This window comes from Protopterus annectens, chromosome 2.part1, assembly GCF_019279795.1.
Source record: "Protopterus annectens isolate FY-2018-M chromosome 2.part1, PAN1.0, whole genome shotgun sequence".
NCBI classification, from domain to species: Eukaryota; Metazoa; Chordata; order Ceratodontiformes; family Protopteridae; genus Protopterus; species Protopterus annectens.
The window spans coordinates 224,318,048-224,342,004 of record NC_056729.1 but is presented as its reverse complement, the minus strand read 5'-3'; positions in this window follow the sequence as shown (position 1 = coordinate 224,342,004).

Genomic DNA, 23,957 nt, shown 5'->3' with positions numbered 1-23,957 from the left:
GTTGCAGCATTTGCCCAAAGTTTGGAAAAAAATGTATGCAAGCAATATTTATTTTTCTGGGGTTCTAGGTTGAATCCAATAAAGGGAGTTTATTATATAATAAAAAGAATAGAGTCTAAGTTTAAAGAATCTGGTGGTGTTTTAGCATCCTTATGTCTATTTACAATTCTAAGAGGGAAAATGTGAGGGAGAACAAACAAGTTTTAGGATACTGGAAATGAAATATTGCAAATTGTGGAAATAAAATAAAGAAGAAAGAATACAATGAATAATTAGGAAGGAGAATGGAAAGAGTGGTGAAAGAAGACATTGGACTGGAATATATATGTGGAATGAAACTATTATGTAAAAAACTTAAATTTATCATTTATCAATGGAAAAGGGTTTAAAAAGGTAATAAGAGAGGGTACTAAGAAAAGAAGAGAGAGGGATTTAAAAGTTGGAAATATGGGCACAATTTTATGTGCAGATTGATGATTAAAAATTGTCAGTCAGATAAGAAATGAAATATAAAGCAATATAATTAAAGGACTTTTTGCCATGTGGAGAAAAAGAAACTATAAAGTATGTTCTAGTAGAACAAAAAAAGTGTAAGGATAGTGTAATAAATTCAGTTGGGCAAAAGAAATAAAAAACTGAAGATGCTTTATATAGATGTTATAAAGAAGAAAGTATAATCTGACAAATAAGAAGGATAAGATATATATGGCTATTATCATATGTGACAGGCAAAAATAAATGAAGTGCTATTTAATAAGAGTAGAGATAAAGCAGATGTATATTAAAAGATCACATTTTGTTTATGACAAAAAAGATAGGGGTTGCAGAATTTAACTGATAGTATATAACTGTAAAAAAGAAAAAATATATTTTTAAGTAACTTTTTTATTAGTTCTTTTACCATTGTTGGTTGTTATCATTTGAAGATAACTGACATGTTTGGATCTTTATGTACTGGCATTTCGAATAATGGACCCCTACTCTTTTCAATAAGTATCACTGGATCTTTTGCATATACCTGAGCTACCATTAAGTCAAGCAGAAGGGACCTCAGTTTAATTTCTTTTCTGAAGGACAACACAATTAGGAGTGCAGCACCCTCATTATGCTGCACTGTAATGTCAGCAATCCAGTCACCTGTAGTAAAAATAGAACTCACAGCCTTCTCTAGCGATGGTGAGTATGCTACCTGTTGCCACTGATCCTTATACTCACACATTCTCTAAACATACAGTACAAGATGTTTCATATATTGCACACCAGATCCCCTGTAATTTACTTATGTAGTCAATCTGTCTTCTTCTTCCCTTTCACTCTCTCCCTCTTCATATTTATTTATCTATAGAAAAATATACAGATATAGATACAGATATATCTGTGTGTGTGTGTGTGTGTGTGTGTGTGTGTGTATGTGTGTATGCAAACATATCTCCAATAACTTTCTTCCCACCATTTATACCCTTACATACAGTACTTCACCATACAATAACATCTGTCTTTCTCTCTGTCATTCTTTAACCTAACTTTTGCCCACCTAACTGAAATCACCCCAGCTTCCCATCATACCTAGTAAGTACCTGGACTGCACCAGCAAATGTTCTATTATAATCAGTATACTACCCCAGTAAACTAAATAACTATACCTACACCTTCCTATAGACACGTGTGTGTGTGTGTGTGTGTGTGTGTGTGTGTGTGTGTGTGTGTGTGTGTGTGTGTGTGTGTGTGTGTGTGTGTGTGTGTGTGTGTGTGTGTGTGTGTGTGTGTGTGTGTATATATATATATATATATATATATATATATATATATATATGTGTATATGTGTATGGGACCCAGACACTTGCACAAATGTAACTTTCACCGAAAGTCAAATTCGTGCTCACACATACCTGAAATTTCTGTTCATCGTGCGGTGCGAGTAAGGGAATATTTCTTTACTCCACTGTAATGAGACCTAGGAGTGAGAATATTTAAGTAGGGGGGTGTGGGAGGCACAGCCCCCCAACATTGGGGGGTGCATGGAGGCTTCATTTACTTAGTGGTTTTGTTTTTTATTTTCACAGTTTAACGGAAGCGCTTTTTTGATTAAAGCGATTTCGTTAAACTGTGATCAGTATATATGGATTAGGACACTTGCTTTTTCAAGCAAGTGTCCTAGATCCATATATATATATATATATATATATATATATATATATATATATATATATATATATATATATATATCCAAAAAGCCTTGGTGCACATTATGGTACCCTTCAGTGTATGGAGAAAGAAAAATTTTATAAACCACCAAGTTATACTGCAGCACACAGAAAGCATGACAGCCAATATAACAAATGAAATTTATTCAATGCACAGTCTGCAGCATAGACCAGGTTTGCAGCTTTGGCATCATCAGTGTTTGTCTTAGTGGGCAACCAGCCCATGTTTATGTAGAAGCATTTAAAGATACATTACACTTTTTGTTCTAACACTCATATAAGTACCTTCATACTCCCTTAGTTTGCCAATATACAATATTAAAAGGCAAACCTAAACACCAAACACAAAACACAGATCCCCTATTACCATAAATGACATATACAAGGCAAACCTTTAATATATAATCCCCCATCGCATCTTACAAAATGAATTTTTTAACCATAAAACTTATCTCCCATACATCATAGCACTGATTAATATGACTGTTCAAAATGGTAACAATATTGTAAATAAAAACATACATTCTACCATTGATCATTAAGCCCTGGTTTAAAGAGAGCACCTGAATTAATTATCCATCTACGGACATTGGATGTGCAATCCGTTTATACTAGTATCCCCCATGATAGGGGGACTAGGGCTGTTCAATACTGGATGCAACAGTCGCGTACTTTTAAGGAACAGGAAATGGAATTTTTGTTGTCCATGTTACAAATGGTGTTGTAACATAATGCTTTTATGTTTAACAATCAATGGTACCTGCAGATGAGGGGAATGGCCATGGGAGCTACTTTTGCCCCCATTTATGCCGATCTCTTCATGGGCTATTTTAAAGCTCAGTATATTTACAATTGAAACAACAATTTTTCATCTCAGCTCATAATGTGGCGTAGATACTTGGATGATTGTTGGGTGGGATGGCAGAGAGAGATGGCTGACTGGCATGATTTTGTGACCTATTTGAACAACAATCAATATGACATTAATTTCGGTGGAAAAATAGATTTATTTACCACTGATTTTTTGGATGTAAATGTTATCAAGGCTATTGATAGGATTACCAGTCTCTATAGAAAGCCTTTTTTAAGAATTCCATATTACATGCCAGCAGCTGTCATTCCTGTCAGACCATCAACAACATACCTAAAGCCCAGTTCCAGAGAGTAAGGAGAATATGTTCTGGTGATGAAGAATATGAAAAACAGGCTCAGGGTTTAAAATCAAAGTTTCTGAGTAGAGAATACACCAAGTCTGTAGTTGATAAGGCATATTTGTAGTCCAAAATGTATAATAGAACCAGTTTGTTACATGATTCCCAAAAGTCATGGAGTTCCAAAAAGGGTAAATTGAGATTTATCACTATGTATGGAAGCAATACTTTCAAGATTAAAACAACTATTTCGAAATGTTGGCATGTGCTATATACAGACCCATTTTTTTCCACACTGATTGATGAAAAATGTAGTTTGGGTTATCGTAAGGGTAAATCCTTGGGGCAACATTTTTCCTCTTTTAAGAAAGGTAATTATCCATCTACAGTATCAAAACAGATAGGAGTGGGCAGCGCATATTAATATTGTAGGCTAATTTCTAAAACACAATCATTTACCTCGGTAAGTACTAAAAAAGTTTATGATATTCGATATTTTATCAAATGTACTAGTGCATGGGTCATTTACATGGCAGTATGCCAATATGGAGCTTTTTATATAGGACAAACTTCTTGTACTTTAAAACAGAGGATAGCCTTGCATATCAGTGATATAAAATGTAAACATATCCAAAGTGCCCTATATAGGCATACACTAGTTCATTATACTGCCCATTTTGTCTTTGTAGGCATAGATATGGTTAAGGCACAAATTATGAATGAGACCGTTAGACATAATATATTGTCAAATAAAGAACAACGATGGATAATTAATTTAGGTGCTCTCTTTAAACCAGGGCTTAATGATCAATGGTAGAATGTATGATTTTATTTACAATATTGTTACCATTTTGAACAGTCATATTGATCAGTGTTATAATGTATAGGTGATAAGTTTTATGGTTATAAAATTCATTTTGTAAGATGATGTGGGGGATTATATCTTGAAGGTTTGCCTTGTATATGTCATTTATGGTAATAGGGGTCTGTGTTTTGTGTTTTGTGTTAAGGTTTGCCTTTTAATATTGTATACTGGCAAACTAAGGGAATGTGAAGATACTTAAATGAATGTTAGCACAAAAAAGTGTAATGTATCTTTAAATGCTGCTACATAAACATGGGCTGGTTGTCCACTAAGACACACACTGATGAACCCAAGCGTTGAAACCGGTCTGTGCTGCAGACTGTGCTTTTAATAAACTTAATTTGCTATATTGGCTGTCATACTTTCTCTGTGCTGGAGTATATCTTGGTGGTTTATATATATATATATATATATATATATATATATATATATATATATACACTAAAACCCATACCCCAACAAGAATATCAGCAAACCAGTAGCAAAACAACTACTGCTTAGTGGAGGAGACATTCCTTCTAATCAAGGCCCAGAATCCACAACTTATATTTCACCACTTTCTGATTCTAGCCTCATTACTATAACTCACTTCTCCACAACATTCAAACTATTCCACCCCAACATCAAAAGCCTCTGTAAATAATCTAGAATTACTTACTGTCAAGATTCACCCCCTCAACCCCGATAGTCTCATATTAATGAAGACCTGGCTGAAACTAAGCATTTCAAGTGAGCAAATGCTTCCACGGTAGTATACTCAGGAATGCCGAGGAACAGACCATAGGAATACAATTTCCTGTACACCTGAAAGACTTATGCATCTGAGAAAGAAAGGAGAATGCAAGTGTCATTCCTGAGTTGGCAGTACAATTATAAATAACTGCATGTACAAATGTACAGATAACCTTTCTCTCTTAGACATGATTTGCAAGGTCAGATGAAATGACATTAATGAATTCCTAATATGTCAGGAAGCAACATGCAAGATTACTATACACATTTCACAATATCAAAAGGAAATAACAAGACATGTAGCAGATGGTACTTTTGATTTCACAGTTTTGCTGATGCACACTTTTTATTATCTTTATTACTGAATTTATTGAATAAGTAGGGTGCTAATATGTAAAGTGAGACTCATGAATGGAAAAAGCAGGTTCAAATACAGCTTCATTATACAATGCATATTGGAGTTTTTGAACTGGGTAATCAGATCCCAAGACTTTGGAGAAAGTTACGTTTGTAACCTTTATTTGTTCTTCTTGATTGTTCTTGAACTTATACCTTCTCTTCCTGAGTAAAACTGATATGCAAATGGCTAGTATGTAGATGTGTTATTTGACTGAATTCACTGGTACATGGATGCAGTGAAAGATATGTAATTCATAAGTTACACTACAATTGGGAAGATTACCCATATAGTTTATCAGTTCAGAAATGTTATTATTTAAAGGGAAATATATATTAAAATATTCACTTTAAGTACTGTGGAGATATGAATAATTCACTCATTGGAACACCCAGGAAATAAAACAAAAGACTTTAATTCAGCGAAAGCACCACATTAATGCTTAACTGAATCACTGCATTTTTGTCCAGCCCTTAGGACTTCATCAGATATTGAGCTAAGTATACCCTGACAAATATATACTCAAACAAATCATCGCACACTTGCAAATTAAATAATTATCATCAATTAACGACCTTACAGGAACCTAAGCATTTAAAATACATGTACAGACTATGTTACCTTATCTTATAAAAACCTGAACAAGACAGAAATGATTATGAAGTGAATAGCAGCTATCCAAGACCAAGACATTTTAAGGATTATTTTGTTGATAGAAATATACATACACTGGTAAACCATAAAAGTAGTGTGTATTTTTTTTTTTTGGGGGGGGGTACTCACCACAAAGGAGGCAGGGTGATAGATATGACAATTTTGATATTAATGACCATTTAGAATTTCCACCCTTGAGGAGGTTGGAAAAGTTGAAAAACAAAAAAAAAAAAAGGCAACATACTACAATTACAAAAGAGGAAGGGTGCATATAGAGGGGAGATAATGAACATGAGGCAGATCAGTAATGGACATGATTTAGTGGTTACTAGTTTGAATTCAGATGATGAATGGATTCAGCAAGAAGTGTATATGCTTTTTTATAAGAATTTTAATTATAGTGGTGTTGAGGTTAATAAAACCTACTTTAACTTATGTACAAAAGGTTTTAAATTTATCCCTAATAGAAAAAGTGATATTAGTAAAGTTTTAATTAACCTCAAATTATTCCTTAGGAAAAAGAATCTTGAGTTGTTGCTCCTGAAGGGACCCAGGGGGAATGAACAGAGACATATTCAAAAAAAGAAAAGCACATTTAACCCACCAATGCATCCACAACTTATATATTTTGAGCTGGTGGTAGAAAAAGAGCTCAGAAAGTTAATTTGCAGTAATGAAAATATTTACTCTATCCTCCCTTTTAAGGAAAAATGTTGTTGGATGAATTAAGTAAAAACACAAATCTAATGGTAATTAGACCTGACAAGGGAGGTGGGACAGCAATAAAGGAGACCATGATATATGTAGCAACATGATGAGTATATTAAATGATGAGATCAATTACTCTCAGTTTTCAAAAAATGAAATAAATGTAGTGTATTTTAAAAGATTTTTTAAGTTAAGGGATTTATTGACAGAAGAGATGATAGATATTGACACGTATGTATTTTTTATGGATGGAAAAACTAGTTATACCACCCACTTTTGGGATCACAAAAGTCCATACAAATATTTTGGACTCTCCTCTTAGGCCAATAGTAGTTGCTGATGGGTCCAAAATGTATTTGATAATGAAGTATATAGATTATAAGCTTAAAAAAAGTGTGGCTGGGTGAAACTGGAATTTTAAAAGGTTCTTGGGATTTTCTGAAGAGTATACAGAATGAATTAGATGATAAAGAATTGAAGTTTGTTACAATATACATAATAGATCTATTTTCGGTAATACAGCACAACACGGGGTTAGAATGGTTTGAAGAGGCTTTGGTAGAAAAAGGTGGATGTAATTTCAATGTGTTTAGAGTATTCCCAGAACTCATGGAGATATTACTGAAAAAAATGTTTTATCCACTTTAAAGGAGAATTTTATAAAGAAGAAAATGGTATAGTAATGGAGGCCTGCTGTGCCCCCACCTACACAAACACAGTGCTTCATATTTGGGAACTAAAATTTATTTTCAGTTCCCATTATGCATATTATTGGAAGTTTTATAAATACTACCTTGATGCTGGATTTATTCTTTTGACCAGTATGAAAGATAAACTAAAAGAATTTATTGATTACATAGGGTCTACTGCTGATTTTTTAAACTTCACATATAAGATAACTGAGAATTTAATAAATTATTTATGTGTCACAATTTATAAAGTGTATGATAGGCACATTTTAAATCAGCAGTTTACTGAAAAGACACTTTCTCTAATGCATATTTGTATTATACCAGTGCCCACCCCTATAGACAGAAAAGGAATATTGCTAAGGGTCAGCTTATAAGGATTTCAAGAATGACATTGTAAGAGCAAGATTTTTATAATGAATATGATAAACTGAAGAACATGTTTTAGAAAGGAAATATCCAATTGAAATCCTTGGAGAAGTTATAAGTGAAGTTAAGGAAGGAAGAGTTGATAAGAACAACCCGATTTCTGGGAAGGCAGGTGTTATTTTTAAATTTTTAAACTACTACAATGAATGAGTGGTAAAAATAAAATAAAATGGTATAAGGAACAGATGAAAGAAATAACTTAGCATATAAATGGGCCTTTCTTTTATGATCAATTATAATAGTGATGCAAACCTCAATAAAAATATAATTATAAAACATTGGGGCATGTTTGCCAGTTTTTCTGATTTAGAGGTGATATTTAAAAACCCTACTAAATTTGTATTTAGGAAAGGACACATTATTAAAGAGCTGTTGGAAGTAGATAAGTACAAAAGCAGTGTTCCAAGTAGAAAAAGCGTTGGGGCTTACAAATCTGGGGTGTGCTCCCAGTGTTCCTAAGTCATCAACAGTGAACATCTGTTCATTTCAGGTTGGGACAGATATACACAAGCTAAGAGTTTTTATAAATGTAACAGTAAAGGAGTAATATATATTGGCACTCTGTAAAAAATATGATGTATGTTATAGTTGTATATCTCTTAGTGTTGACCTCAGTTGTAGTGAAATACTTTGTCTGGAGGTCTTGTCTGTTTTCTTAGTGCCAGTACATTTTCAGAACTACTTTCATCTGGCACAAGCATTCCTGCATCGGTATTGTTTGGTTTCTGTCCTGCATTTTAAATCAGATATACCTGTTGCTCAGGCTGCTGCAGAGAGACTGACCTACTGCCAGCTGTGAAATTGAGAAAAGATAAGTGTTTATTCTCATTTTTTGTCTGCATTTGGATTTTATATCTCTGCAATCTATACAACTGTACTTATTCTTCTTCTTCTTGTATGTTATAGCTGTATATCTCTTAGTGCTGACCTCAGTTGTAGTGAAATCCTTTGTCTGGAGGCCTTGTCTGTTTTCTTAGTGGCACTAAGCTTTCAGAACTAGTTTCATCCGGCCAAAGTATTCCTGCATCTGTATTTTTTGTTTTCTGTCCTGTATTTTAAATCAGATATACCTGTTGCTCAGGCTGCTGCAAAGAGATTGACCTACTGTCAGCTGTGATATTGAGAAAAGATAAGTGTTTATTCTCATTTTTTGTCTGCATTTTTATTTAATATCTCTGTACTCTATACAACTGTACTTATTCTTCTTCTTATGTTTTATAGTTGTATATCTCATTGCGTTGACCTCAGTTGTAGTGAAATCCTTTGTTTGGAGGCCTTGTCTGTTTTCTTCATGGCAGTAAATTTTTTAGAACTTGTTTCATCCAGACAAAGTATTCCTGCATCTGTATTGTTTGTTTCTGTCCTGTGTTTTAAATCAGATATACCTGTTGCTCAGGCTGCTGCAGAGAGATTGACCTACTGCCAGCTGTGATATCAAAAAAAGATAAGTGTTTATTTTCATTTTTTGTCTGCGTTTTGATTTACTATCTCTGTAATCTGTACAACTATACTAATTATTCTTCTTGTGTGTTATAGCTGTATACCTTAGTGTTGACCTCATTTGTAGTGAAATCCTTTTTATGGAGGCCTTATCTGTTTTCTTAGTGGCAGTAAGTTTTCAGAATTAGTTTCATTCGGCCAAAGTATTCCTGCATCTTTAATGTTTGTTTTTTGTCCTGTGCTTTAAATCAGATATACTTGTTGCTCTGGCTGTTGCAGAGAGATTGTCCTACTGCCAGCTGTGATACTGAGAAAAGATAAGTGTTTATTCTCATTTTTTGTCTACATTTTGAATTAATATCTCTGTAATCTGTATAACTATAGTAATTCTTCTTCTTGTGTGTTATAGCTGTATATCTCTTAGTGTTTACCTCAGTTTTAGTGAAATCCTTTGTCTGGAGGCCTTGTCTGTTTTTTAGTGGCAGTATATTTTCAGAACTAGTTTCAACCAGCCAAAGTATTCCTGCATCTGTATTGATTGGCTTATGTCCTGTGTTTTAAATCAGATATACCTGTTACTCAGGCTGCTGCAGAGAGATTCTCCTACTGTCAGCTGTGATAATCAAAAAAGATAAGTGTTGATTCTCATTTCTTGACTGCATTTTGATTTCATATCTCTGTAATCTGTACAACTGTACTTATTATTTTTCCTGTGAGTTATAGCTGTATATCTCTTAGTGGTGACCTTAGTTGTTGTGAAATCCTTTGTCTGGAGGCCTTGTCTTTTTTCGTAGTGGCAGTAAGTTTTCAGAACTAGTTTGATCTGGTCAATGTATTCCTGCATCTGTATTGTTTGGTTTCTGTCCTGTGTTTTAATTCAGATATACCTGTTCCTCAGGCTGCAGCAGAGAGAATGGCCTATTGCCAGCTGTGATATTGAAAAAAGATAAGTGTTTACTCTCATTTTTTGTTTGCATTTTCATTTAATATCTCTGTAATCTGTACAACTGTACTTATTCTTCTTGGGTGCTATAGCTGTGTATCTCTTAGTGTTGACCTCAGTTGTAGTGAAATCCTTTGTCTGGAGGCCTTCTTTATTTTCTTAGTGGCAGTAGGTTTTCAGAACTAGTTTCATCTGGCCAAAGTATCCCTGCATCTTTAATGTTTGGCTTTTGTCCTGTATTTTAAATCAGATATAACATTGCTCAGGCTGCTGCAGGGAGATTGACCTACTGCCAGCTGTGATATGAGAAAAGATAATTGTTTATTCTTATTTTTTGTCTGCATTTTTATTTAATATCTCTGTAATTTGTACAACTGTACTTATTCTTCTTCTTGTGTGTTATAGCTGTATATCTCTTTGCATTGAACTCAGTTTTAGTGAAATCCTTTGTTTGCAGGCCTTGTCTGTTTTTGTAGTGGCATTAAGTTTTCAGAAGTAGTTTCATCAGGTCAAAGTATTCCTGCACCTGTATTGTTTAATTTCTGTCCTGTGTTTTAAATCAGATATACCATTTGCTCAGGCTGTTGCAGATATTGACCTACTAGTAGCTTTGATATTGAGAAAAGTTAAGTGTTTATTCTCATTTTTTGTCTGCATTTTGAATTATTATCTCTGTAATCTGTACAACTCTACTTATTCTTTTTCTTGTGTGCTATAGCTGTATATCTCTTAGTGTTGACCTGAGCTGTAGTGAAATCACTTGTCTGGAGGCTTTGTCTGTTTTCATAGTGGCAGTAAGCTTTTAGAACTAGTTTCATCCCACGAAAGAATTCCTGCATTTGTATTTTTTGTTGTCTGTCCTGTGTTTTAAATCAGATATACCTGTTCCTCAGGCTGCTGTAGAGAGATTGACCTACTGCTAGCTGTGATATTAAAAAAGATAAGTGTTAATTCTCATTTTTTGTCTGCATTTTAATTTAATATCCCTGTAATCTGTACAACTTTACTTCTTCTTCTTCTTGTGTTTTATAGTTGAATATCTGTTTGCGTTGACCTCAGTTGTTATGGAGGCCTTGTCTGTTTTCTTACTGGCAGTAAGTTTTTAGAACTAGTTTCATCCTGCCAAAGTATTCCTGCATCTGTATTGTTTGTTTCTGTCCTCTGTTTTAAATCAGATATACCTGTTGCTTAAGCTGCTGCAAAGAGATTGACCTACTGCCAGCTGTGATATCAAAAAAGATAAGTGCTTATTCTCCTTTTTTGTCTGCATTTTGATTTAATATATCTGTAATCTATACAACTGTACTTATTCTTCTTCTTGTGTGTTATAGCTGTATAGCTCTTAGTGTTGACCTCAGTTGTAGTGAAATACTTTGTCTGGAGGACTTGTCTGTTTTTTAGTGGCAGTAAGTTTTCAGAACTAGTTTCATCCGGCCAAAGTATTCCTGCATCTGTATTGTTTGGTTTCTGTCCTGTGTTTTACATCAGATATACCGTTTGTTCAGGCTGTTGCAGAGAGATTGACCTACTGCCAGCAGTGATATTGAGAAAAGATAAGTGTTCATTCTCATTTTTTCATGCATTTTAATTTAATATTTCTGTAATCTATACAGCTGTACTTATTGTTTTTCTTGTGTGTTATAGCTGTATATCTCTTAGTGTTGACCTCAGTTGTAGTGAAATCCTTTGTCTGGAGGCCTTGTATGTTTTTTAGTGGCAGTAAGTTTTCAGAACTAGTTTCAACCGGCCAAAGTATTCCTGCATCTGTATTGTTTAATTTCTGTCCTGTGTTTTAAATCAGATATACCATTTGCTCAGGCTGTTGCAGATATTGACCTACTAGTATCTTTGATATTGAGAAAAGATAAGTGTTTATTCTCATTTTTTGTCTGCATTTTGATTTAATATCTCTGTAATTTTTACAACTGCACTTATTCTTCTTCTTGTGTATTACAGTTGTATATCTCATAGTGTTGACCTCAGTTGTAGTGAAATCCTTTGTCTGGAGGCCTTTTTTGTTTTCTTAGTGGCAGTAAGTTTTCAGAACTAGTTTCATCTGGCCAAAGTATTCCTATATCTTTAATGTTTTGTTTTTGTCCTGTGTTTTAAATCAGATATACTTGTTGCTCAGGCTGCTGCAGAGAGATTGACCTACTGCCAGCTGTGATATTGAGAAAAGATAAGTGTTTATTCTCATTTTTTCTGCATTTTAATTTAATATCTCTGTAATCTGTACAACTGTACTTTTTTCTTCTTGTGTGTTAGAGCTGTATAGCTCTTAGTGTTCACCTCAGTTGTAATGAAATCCTTTGTCTGGTGGCCTTCTCTGTTTTTTAGTGGCAGTAAGTTTTCAGAACTAGTTTCAGTCAGCCAAATTATTCCTGCATCTGTATTGTTTGGTTTCTTTCCTGTGTTTTAAATCAGATATACCTGTTGCTCAGGCTGCTGCAGATAGATTGACCTACTGCCAGCTGTGATATTGAGAAAAGATAAGTGTTTATTCTCATTTTATGTCTGCATTTTGATTTAATATCTCTGTAATCTGTATAACTGTACTTATTCTTCTTGTGTGTTATAACTGTATATATCTTAGTGTTGACCTCAGTTGTAGGAAATCTTATGACTGGAGGCCATTTTTATTTTCTTAGTGGCAGTAAGTTTTCAGAACTAGTTTCATCAGGCAAAAGTATTCCTGCATCTATATTGTTTTGTTTCTGTCCTAAGTTTTAAATCAGATATACCTGTTGCTCAGGCTGCTGCAGAGAGATTGACCTACTGCCAGCTGTGATACTGAGAAAAGATAAATGCTTATTCTCATTTTTTTCTGCATTAAGATTTATTATCTCTGTAATCTGTACAACTGTACTTATTCTTCTTCTTGTGTGTTATAGATGTATATCTCTTTGTGTTGAACTCAGTTGTAGTGAAATCCTTTGTTTGGAGGCCTTGTCTCTTTTTGTAGTGGCATTAAGATTTCAAAAGTAGTTCCATCCAGGTCAAAGTATACCTGCATCTGTATTGTTTGGTTTCTGTCCTGTGTGTTAAATCAGATATACCTGTTGATCAGTCTGCTGCAGAGTGATTGACCTACCTCCAGCTCTGGTATTGAGAAAAGTTTCTATTCACATTTTTTGTCTGCATTTAATTTAATATCTCTGTAATCTATACAACTGTACTTATTCTTCTTCTTGTGTTTTATAGTTGAATATCTCTTTGCGTTGACCTCAGTTGTAGTGGAGACCTTGTCTGTTTTTTTAGTGGCAGTAAGGTTTTAGAACTAGTTTCATCCCGCCAAAGTATTCCTGCATCTGTAGTGTTTGATTCTTTCATGTGTTTTAAATCAGATATACCTGTTGCTTAAGCTGCTGCAGAGTGATATCAAAAAAGATAAGTGCTTATTCTCCTTTTTTATCTGCATTTTGATTTAATATATCTGTAATCTATACAGCTGTAATTATTCTTCTTCTTGTGTGTTATAGCTGTATATCTTTTAGTGTTGACCTCAGTTGTAGTGAAATCCTTTGTCTGGAGGCCTTGTCTGTTTTTTAGTGGCAGTAAGTTTTCAGAACTAGTTTCATCCAGCCAATGTATTCCTGCATCTGTATTGTTTAATTTCTGTCCTGTGTTTTAAATCAGATATACCATTTGCTCAGGCTGTTGCAGAGAGATTGACCTACTGCCAGCTGTGATATTGAGAAAAGATAAGTCTTTATTCTCATTTTTTGTCTGCATTTTGATTTAATATCTCTGTAATCTATACAACTGTACATATTCTGCTTCTTGTGTTTTATAGTTGTATATCTCTTTGCGTTGACCTCAGATGCAGTGAAATACTTTGTTTGGAGGCCTTGCCTGTTTTCGTAGTGGCAGTAAGTTTTTAGAACTAGTTACATCTAGCCAAAGTATTCCTGCATCTGTATTGTGTGTTTCTGTCCTGTGTTTTAAATCAGATATACCTGTTGCTCAGCTGTTGCAGAGATAATGACCTACTGCCAGCTGTGATATCAAAAAAGATAAGTGTTTATTCTCATTTTTTGTCTGCATTTTGATTTAATATCTCTGCAATTTATACAGCTATACTTATTCTTTTTTCTGTGTGTTATCCCTGTATATCTCTTAGTGTTGACCTTGTGAAATCCTTTTTCTGGATGCCTTATCTGTTTTCTTACTGGCAGTAAGCTTTCAGAACTAGTTTCATCCGGCCAAAGAATTCCTGCATCTGTATTTTTTGTTTTCTGTCCTGTGTTTTAAATCAGATATAACTGTTGCTAAGGCTGCTGCCGAGAGATTGACCTACTGCCAGCTGTGATATTGAGAAAAGATAAGTGTTTATTCTCATTTTTGGTCTGCATTTTGATTTAATATCTCTGTTATCTTTACAACTGTACTTATTCTTTTTCTGAGTGTTATAGCTGTATATCTCTTAGTGTTGACCTCAGTTGTAGTGAAATCCTTTGTCTGGAGGCCTTGTCTGTTTTCATAGTGGCAGTAAGTTTTCAGAACTAGTTTCATCTGGTCAAAGTATTCCTGCATCTGTATTGTTTGGTTTCTGTCCTGTGTTTTAAATCAGATATACCTGTTGCTCAGGCTGCTGCAGAGAGATTGACCTATTGCCAGCTGTGATATTTAGAAAAGATAAGTGTTTATTCTCATTTTTGTCTGTATTTTGATTTAATATCTCTGTAATCTGTACAAATGTACTTATTCTTCTTCGTGTGTGCTATAGCTGTGTATCTCTTAGTTTTGACCTGAGTTTTCTTAGATTCAGCAAGTTTTCAGAACTAGTTTCATCCGGCCAAAGTATTCCTGCATCTGTACTGTTTGGTTCCTGTCCTGTGTTTTAAATCAGATATTCCTGTTGCTCAGGCTGCTGCAGAGAGATTGACCTACTGCCAGCTGTGAATTTGAGAAAAGATAATTGTTTATTCTTATTTTTTGTCTGCATTTTGATTTAATATTTTTGTAATCTATACAACTGTAGTTATTCTTCTTCTTGTGTGTTATAGCTGTATATCTCTTAGTTCTGACCTCAGTTGTAGTGAAATACTTTGTCTGGAGGCCTTGTCTCTTTTCTTAGTGGCAGTATGTTTTCAGAACTAGCTTCATCTGGCCCAAGTCTTCCTGCATCTCTCTTGTTTGGTTTCTGTCCTGTATTTTAAATCAGATGTACCTGTTGCTCAGACTGCTGCAGAGAGATTGACCTATTTCCAGCTGTGATATTCAGAAAAGATAAACATTTATTCTCATTTTTCGACTGCATTTTGATTTAATGTCTCTGTAATCTGTACAACTGTACTTCTTCTTCTTGTGTGTTATAGCTATATATCTCTTTGCGTTGAACTCAGTTGTAGTGAAATCCTTTGATTGGAGGCCTTGTCTTTTTTCGTAGTGGCATTAATATTTCAGAAGTAGTTTCATGCAGGTCAAAGTATTCCTGCATCTGTATTGTTTGGTTTCTGTCCTGTGTTTTAATTCAAATATACCTGTTGATCAGGCTGTTACAGAGAGATTGGCCTACTTCCAGCTGTGATATTGAGAAAAGATAAGTGTTTATTCTCATTTTTTGTCTCCATTTTGATTTATTATCTCTGTAATCTGTACAACTGTACTTATTCTTCTTCTTGTGTGTTATAGCTGAATATCTCTTTGTGTTGAACTCAGTTGTAGTGAAATCCTTTGTTTTGAGGCCTTGTCTGTTTTCGTAGTGGCATTAAGATTTCAGAAGTAGTTTCATCCAGGTCAAAGTATTCCTGCATCTGTATTGTTTGGTTTCTGTCCTGTGTGTTAAATCAGATATACCTGCTGCTCAGGCTGCTGCAAAGAGATTGACCTACCTCCAGCTGTGATATTTAGAAAAGAGTAGTTTCTATTCAAATTTTTGTCTGCATTTTAATTTAATATCTCTGTAATCTATACAATTGTACTTATTCTTCTTCTTGTGTTTTATAGCTGAATATCTCTTTGCATTGACCTCAGTTGTAGTGGAGACCGTGTCTGTTTTTTTAGTGGCAGTAAGTTTTTAGAACTAGTTTCATCCCGCCAAAGTATTCCTGCATTTCTATTGTTTGTTTCTGCCCTGTGTTTTAAATCAGATATACCTGTTGCTTAAGCTGCTGCAAAGAGATTGACCTACTGCCAGCTGTGATATCAAAAAAAGATAAGTGCTTATTCTCCTTTTTTGTCTGCATTTTGATTTAGTATATCTGTAATCTATACAACTGTACTTATTCTTCTTCTTGTGTGTTATAGCTGTATATCTCTTAGTGTTGACCTCAGTTGTAGTGAAATCCTTTGTCTGGAGGCCTTGTCTGTTTTTTAGTGGCAGTAAGTTTTCAGAACTAGTTTCATCCGGCCAAAGTATTCCTGCATCTGTATTGTTTAATTTCTGTCCTGTGTTTTAAATCAGATATACCATTTGCTCAGGCTGTTGCAGATATTGACCTACTAGTAGCTTTGATATTGAGAAAAGATAAGTGTTTATTCTCATTTTTTGTCTGCATTTTGATTTAATATCTCTGTAATTTTTACAACTGCACTTATTCTTCTTCTTGTGTATTACAGTTGTATAACTCATAGTGTTGACCTCAGTTGTAGTGAAATCCTTTGTCTGGAGGCCTTTTTTTGTTTTCTTAGTGGCAGTAAGTTTTCAGAACTAGTTTTATCTGTCCAAAGTATTCCTACATCTATAATGTTTTGTTTTTGTCCTGTGTTTTAAATCAGATATACTTGTTGCTCAGGCTGCTGCAGAGAGATTGACCTACTGCCAGCTGTGATATTGAGAAAAGATAAGTGTTTATTCTCATTTTTTTCTGCATTTTAATTTAATATCTCTGTAATCTGTACAACTGTACTTTTTCTTCTTCTTGCGTGTTAGAGGTGTATAGCTCTTAGTGTTCACCTCAGTTGTAGTGAAATCCTTTGTCTGGTGGCCTTGTCTGTTTTTTAGTGGCAGTAAGTTTTCAGAACTAGTTTCATTCAGCCAAATTATTCCTGCATCTGTATTGTTTGGTTTCTTTCCTGTGTTTTAAATCAGATATACCTGTTGCTCAGGCTGCTGCAGATAGATTGACCTACTGCCAGATGTGATAATTAAAAGAGATAAGTGTTTATTCTCATTATTTTTCTGCTTTTTAGTTTAATATCTCTGTAATCTGTACAACTGTACTTATTCTTCTTCTTGTGTGTTATAACTGTATATCTCTTAGTGTTGACCTCAGTTGTAGGAATTCCTATGTCTGGAGACCTTATCTATTTTCTTAGTGGGAGTAAGTTTTCAGAACTAGATTCATCTGGGCAAAGTATTCCTGTATATGTACTGTTTTGTTTCTGTCCTATGTTATAAATCAGATATACCTGTTGCTCAGGCTGCTGCAGAGAGATTGACCTACTGCTAGCTGTGATATTGAGAAAAGATAATTGTTTATTCTTATTTTTTGTCTGCATTCTGATTTAATATTTCTGTAATCTATACAACTGTACTTCTTCTTCTTCTTGTGTGTTATAGCTGTATATCTCTTAGTGTTGACCTCAATTGTAGAGAAATACATTGTCTGGAGGCCTTGTCTGTATTCTTAGTGGCAGTAAGTTTTCATAACTAGTTTCATCTGGCCCAAGTATTCCTGGATCTGTATTGTTTGGTTTCTTTCCTGTGTTTTAAATCAGGTATACCTGTTGCTCAGGCTGCTGCAGAGAGATTGATCTACTGCCAGCTGTGATATTGAGAAAAGATAAGTGTTTATTCTCATTTTATGTCTGCATTTTGATTTAATATCTCTGTAATCTGTATAACTGTACTTATTCTTCTTGTGTGTTATAACTGTATATATCTTAGTGTTGACCTCAGTTGTAGGAAATCCAATGACTGGAGGCCATTTTTATTTTCTTAGTGGCAGTAAGTTTTCAGAACTAGTTTCATCAGGCAAAAGTATTCCTGCATCTGTATTGTTTTGTTTCTGTCCTAAGTTTTAAATCAGATATACCTGTTACTCAGTCTGCTGCAGAGAGATTGGCCTACTGCCAGCTGTGATACTGAGAAAAGATAAATGCTTATTCTCATTTTTTTCTGCATTAAGATTTATTATCTCTGTAATCTGTACAACTGTACTTATTCTTCTTCTTGTGTGTTATAGATGTATATATCTTTGCATTGAACTCAGTTGTAGTGAAATCCTTTGTTTGGAGGCCTTGTCTGTTTTTGTAGTGGCATTAAGATTTCAAAAGTAGTTCCATCCAGGTCAAAGTATTCCTGCATCTGTATTGTTTGGTTTCTGTCCTGTGTGTTAAATCAGATATACCTGTTGATCAGTCTGCTGCAGAGTGATTGACCTACCTCCAGCTCTGGTATTGAGAAAAGAGAAGTTTCTATTCGCATTTTTTGTCTGCATTTTGATTTAATTTCTCTGTAATCCGTGCAAATGTACTTATTCTTCTTCTTGTGTGTTATAGTTTTCATCTCTTAGTGTTGACCTCAGTTGTAGTGAAATCCTTTGTCTGGAGTCCTTGTCTGATTTTAGTGGCATTAAGTTTTCAGAACCAGTTTCATCCAGCCAAAGTATTCCTGCATCTGCATTGTTTGGTTTCTGTCCTGTGTTTTAAATCAGATATACCTGTTGCTCAGGCTGCTGCAGAGAGATTGACCTACTGCCAGCTGTGATATTCAGAAAAGATAAGTGTTTATTCTCATTTTTTGTCTGCATTTTGATTTAATATCTCTGTAATCTATACAACTGTACTTATTCTTCTTCTTGTGTGTTATAGCTGTATATCTCTTAGTGTTGACCTCAGTTGTAGTGAAATCCTTTGTCTGGAGGCCTTGTCTGTTTTCTTAGTGGCAGTAAGTTTTCAGAACTAGTTTCATCCAGCCAAAGTATTCCTGCATCTGTATTGTTTGTTTTCTGTCCTGTGTTTTAAATCAGATATACCTGTTGCTCAGGCTGCTGCAGAGAGATTGACCTACTGCCAGCTGTGATATTGAGAAAAGATAAGTGTTTATTCTCATTTTTGTCTGCATTTTGATTTAATATCTCTGTAATCTATACAACTGTACTTATTCTTCTTCTTGTGTGTTATAGCTGTATATCTCTTAGTGTTGACCTCAGTTGTAGTGAAATCCTTTGTCTGGAGGCCTTGTCTGTTTTCTTAGTGGCAGTAAGTTTTCAGAACTAGTTTCATCCAGCCAAAGTATTCCTGCATCTGTATTGTTTGTTTCTGTCCTGTGTTTTAAATCAGATATACCTGTTGCTCAGGCTGCTGCAGAGAGATTGACCTACTGCCAGCTGTGATATTGAAAAAGATAAGTGTTTATTCTCATTTTTGTCTGCATTTTGATTTAATATCTCTGTAATCTATACAACTGTACTTATTCTTCTTCTTGTGTGTTATAGCTGTATATCTCTTAGTGTTGACCTCAGTTGTAGTGAAATCCTTTGTCTGGAGGCCTTGTCTGTTTTCTTAGTGGCAGTAAGTTTTCAGAACTAGTTTCATCTGGTCAAAGTATTCCTGCATCTGTATTGTTTGGTTTCTGTCCTGTGTTTTAAATCAGATATACCTGTTGCTCAGGCTGCAGAGAGATTGACCTACTGCCAGCTGTGATATTGAGAAAAGATAAGTGTTTATTCTCATTTTTGTCTGCATTTTGATTTAATATCTCTGTAATCTGTACAACTGTACTTATTCTTCTTCTTGTGTGTTATAGCTGTATATCTCTTAGTGTTGACCTCAGTTGTAGTGAAATCCTTTGTCTGGAGGCCTTGTCTGTTTTCTTAGTGGCAGTAAGTTTTCAGAACTAGTTTCATCCAGCCAAAGTATTCCTGCATCTGTATTGTTTGGTTTCTGTCCTGTGTTTTAAATCAGATATACCTGTTGCTCAGGCTGCTGCAGAGATTGACCTACTGCCAGCTGTGATATTGAGAAAAGATAAGTGTTTATTCTCATTTTTGTCTGCATTTTGATTTAATATCTCTGTAATCTGTACAACTGTACTTATTCTTCTTCTTGTGTGTTATAGCTGTATATCTCTTAGTGTTGACCTCAGTTGTAGTGAAATCCTTTGTCTGGAGGCCTTGTCTGTTTTCTTAGTGGCAGTAAGTTTTCAGAACTAGTTTCATCCAGCCAAAGTATTCCTGCATCTGTATTGTTTGGTTTCTGTCCTGTGTTTTAAATCAGATATACCTGTTGCTCAGGCTGCTGCAGAGAGATTGACCTACTGCCAGCTGTGATATTGAGAAAAGATAAGTGTTTATTCTCATTTTTTGTCTGCATTTTGATTTAATATCTCTGTAATCTGTACAACTGTACTTATTCTTCTTCTTGTGTGTTATAGCTGTATATCTCTTAGTGTTGACCTCAGTTGTAGTGAAATCCTTTGTCTGGAGGCCTTGTCTGTTTTCTTAGTGGCAGTAAGTTTTCAGAACTAGTTTCATCCGCCAAAGTATTCCTGCATCTGTATTGTTTGGTTTCTGTCCTGTGTTTTAAATCAGATATACCTGTTGCTCAGGCTGCTGCAGAGAGATTGACCTACTGCCAGCTGTGATATTGAGAAAAGATAAGTGTTTATTCTCATTTTTGTCTGCATTTTGATTTAATATCTCTGTAATCTATACAACTGTACTTATTCTTCTTCTTGTGTGTTATAGCTGTATATCTCTTAGTGTTGACCTCAGTTGTAGTGAAATCCTTTGTCTGGAGGCCTTGTCTGTTTTTTAGTGGCAGTAAGTTTTCAGAACTAGTTTCATCCAGCCAATGTATTCCTGCATCTGTATTGTTTAATTTCTGTCCTGTGTTTTAAATCAGATATACCATTTGCTCAGGCCGTTGCAGAGAGACTGACCTACTGCCAGCTGTGATATTGAGAAAAGATAAGTCTTTATTCTCATTTTTTGTCTGCATTTTGATTTAATATCTCTGTAATCTATACAACTGTATGTATTCTTCTTCTTGTGTTTTATAGTTGTATATCTCTTTGCGTTGACCTCAGTTGTAGTGAAATCCTTTGTTTGGAGGCCTTGCCTGTTTTCGTAGTGGCAGTAAGCTTTTAGAACTAGTTTCATCCAGCCAAAGTATTCCTGCATCTGTATTGTTTGTTTCTGTCCTGTGTTTTAAATCAGATATACCTGTTGCTCAGCTGCTGCAGAGAGAATGACCTACTGCCAGCTGTGATATCAAAAAAGATAAATGTTTGTTCTCATTTTTTGTCTGCATTTTGATTTAATATCTCTGCAATTTATACAACTATACTTATTCTTTTTTCTGTGTATTATAGCTGTATATCTCTTAGTGTTGACCTTGTGAAATCCTTTGTCTGGAGGCCTTATCTATTTTCTTAGTGGCAGTAAGCTTTCAGAACTAGTTTCATCTGGTCAAAGAATTCCTGTATCTGTATTTTATGTTTTCTTTCCTGTGTTTAAATCAGATATACCTGTTGCTAATGCTGCTGCCAAGAGATTGACCTACTGCCAGCTGTGAAATTGAGAAAAGATAATTGTTTATTCACATTTTTTGTCTGCATTTTGATTTAATATCTCTGTAATCTATACAACTGTACTTATTCTTTTTTCTGTGTGTTATAGCTGTATATCTCTTAGTGTTGACCTCAGTTGTAGTGAAATCCTCTGTCTGGAGGCCTTGTCTGTTTTCATAGTGGCAGTAAGTTTTCAGAACTAGTTTCATCTGGTCAAAGTATTCCTGCATCTTTATTGTTTGGTTTCTGTCCTGTGTTTTAAATCAGATATACCTGTTGCTCAGGCTGCTGCAGAGAGATTGACCTATTGCCAGCTGTGATATTTAGAAAAGATAAGTGTTTATTCTCATTTTTGTCTGTATTTTGATTTAATATCTCTGTAATCTGTACAAATGTACTTATTCTTCTTCGTGTGTGCTATAGCTGTGTATCTCTTAGTTTTGACCTGAGTTTTCTTAGATTCAGCAAGTTTTCAGAACTAGTTTCATCTGGCCAAAGTATTCCTGCATCTGTACTGTTTGGTTCCTGTCCTGTGTTTTAAATCAGATATTCCTGTTGCTCAGGCTGCTGCAGAGATTGACCTACTGCCAGCTGTGAATTTGAGAAAAGATAATTGTTTATTCTTATTTTTTGTCTGCATTTTGATTTAATATTTTTGAAATCTATACAACTGTAGTTATTCTTCTTCTTGTGTGTTATAGCTGTATATCTCTTAGTTCTGACCTCAGTGGTAGTGAAATACTTTGTCTGGAGGCCTTGTCTCTTTTCTTAGTGGCAGTATGTTTTCAGAACTAGCTTCATCTGGCCCAAGTCTTCCTGCATCTCTCTTGTTTGGTTTCTGTCCTGTATTTTAAATCAGATGTACCTGTTGCTCAGACTGCTGCAGAGAGATTGACCTATTTCCAGCTGTGATATTCAGAAAAGATAAACATTTATTCTCATTTTTCGACTGCATTTTGATTTAATGTCTCTGTAATCTGTCCAACTGTACTTCTTCTTCTTGTGTGTTATAGCTATATATCTCTTTGCGTTGAACTCAGTTGTAGTGAAATCCTTTGATTGGAGGCCTTGTCTTTTTTCGTAGTGGCATTAATATTTCAGAAGTAGTTTCATGCAGGTCAAAGTATTCCTGCATCTGTATTGTTTGGTTTCTGTCCTGTGTTTTAATTCAAATATACCTGTTGATCAGGCTGTTACAGAGAGATTGGCCTACTTCCAGCTGTGATATTGAGAAAAGATAAGTGTTTATTCTCATTTTTTGTCTCCATTTTGATTTAATATCTCTGTAATCTGTACAACTGTACTTATTCTTCTTATTGTGTGTTATAGCTGTATATCTCTTTGTGTTGAACTCAGTTGTTGTGAAATCCTTTGTATGGAGGGCTTGTCTGTTTTCCTAGTGGCATTAAGATTTCAGAAGTAGTTTCATCCAGGTCAAAGTATTCCTGCATCTGTATTGATTGGTTTCTGTCCTGTGTGTTAAATCAGATATACCTGCTGCTCAGGCTGCTGCAAAGAGATTGACCTACCTCCAGCTGTGATATTTAGAAAAGAGTAGTTTCTATTCAAATTTTTGTCTGCATTTTAATTTAATATCTCTGTAGTCGATACAATCGTACTTATTCTTCTTCTTGTGTTTTATACTTGAAGATCTCTTTGCATTGACCTCAGTTGTAGTGTGGAGACCTTATCTGTTTTTTTAGTGGCAGTAAGTTTTTAGAAATAGTTTCATCCTGCCAAAGTATTCCTGCATTTGTATTGTTTGTTTCTGAACTGTGTTTTAAATCAGATATACCTGTTGCTTAAGCTGCTGCAGAGAGTTTGACCTACTGCCAGCTGTGATATCAAAAAAAGATAAGTGCTTATTCTCCTTTTTTGTCTGCATTTTGATTTAATATATCTGTAATCTATACAACTGTACTTATTCTTCTTCTTGTGTGTTATAGCTGTATATCTCTTAGTGTTGACCTCAGTTGTAGTGAAATCCTTTGTCTGGAGGCCTTGTCTGTTTTTTAGTGGCAGTAAGTTTTCAGAACTAGTTTCATCCAGCCAAAGTATTCCTGCATCTGTATTGTTTAATTTCTGTCCTGTGTTTTAAATCAGATATACCATTTGCTCAGGCTGTTGCAGAGAGATTGACCTACTGCCAGCTGTGATATTGAGAAAAGATAAGTGTTTATTCTCATTTTTGTCTGCATTTTTATTTAATATCTCTGTAATTTTTACAACTGCACTTATTCTTCTTCTTGTGTGTTACAGTTGTATATCTCATAGTGTTGACCTCAGT